This window comes from Budorcas taxicolor, chromosome 25 (genome assembly GCF_023091745.1).
Source record: "Budorcas taxicolor isolate Tak-1 chromosome 25, Takin1.1, whole genome shotgun sequence".
Classification (NCBI taxonomy): domain Eukaryota; kingdom Metazoa; phylum Chordata; class Mammalia; order Artiodactyla; family Bovidae; genus Budorcas; species Budorcas taxicolor.
In genome coordinates this window covers 2350555-2351632 of record NC_068934.1, presented here as the reverse complement: position 1 = coordinate 2351632, position 1078 = coordinate 2350555, and positions in this window count along the sequence as shown.

Here is a 1078-nt window from a genome sequence, read left to right as displayed (position 1 = left end):
TCAACTCTCCACTTGTACAAGCCAGAGGAAGAAGAGTTATCAACAGAAAAGTGTAATAGTGAAAAAGATTAATGGAAGACCTCTGGGCTTAAAGGGGAAATAATTTTCTATTTCATCTAGTTGGGGAGAGAACTTCACCTAAAGAAAAAAAATTGTTTCACCTTTTCTTTTGCCAAAGTTTTAAGTTTGTAGAAAAATTGCAAAATTAAAGCAATAAATTATCATAAATCTGTGACTAAAATTCCCCAGTTGCTAATACTTTGCCACATTTGCTTTCTCTCTCTCCATATATTTGTATGTATATTGTTATTTTATTGATGAACCATTTGAGAGCAAGTTGCAGACACCACAAGTGTCTACTCCTGAATACTTTAGCATCTATCTTTGAGGAGAGAGACATTGTTTTACATGGACCAATAATGATTTAGAGTTATATCATAATTCTATGATATAATACTATGTACTAGGCACTCAGATAAAAATGTTTAGCAGTTATCCCAATAATCTGGAGATCTTCACGTCAACGTGGAGATGTTTTCCTAATTGTTCATCCATGAGAGAATCAATCATGCCTTGTGTTTAGTTGTCATAGTTCTTTCAATGTCCTTTCATCTGAAATGGTTCCCCAGCCTTTCTTTGTCTCTTCTGACATTGATATTTTTGTAAAGCATAAACAACTTGCTTGTGGCTTTTCCTTGTATTTAGATTTTGCTGATAGTTTTCTCATGATTAAATTCTGGTTATACACTTTTGCAGGCATGTTGCCTAAATGATGTTGTGTCCTTCAGCTCATCTTATCAGGAAACGTGTGATACCAGCTTATCCTGTTGACTATGATTATTTAGCTATAGTGCTGCCTACTGTTAAAGCACACTTTTTTTCTTATACTTAATAAGCTCTGAGGAGAAATTTACTCAACAAACTTCCACCTAATGGTTTTAACATTCCTTGATAATTCTTATCTAAACCAAATATTAGTATGATGATTTTAAAACAGTGATTTTCTATTATTCTTTCCACATTTACTAGTTGATGTTCTATAGTACTATAAAGAAAGGCTTCTTGTTGTCCTTATTAT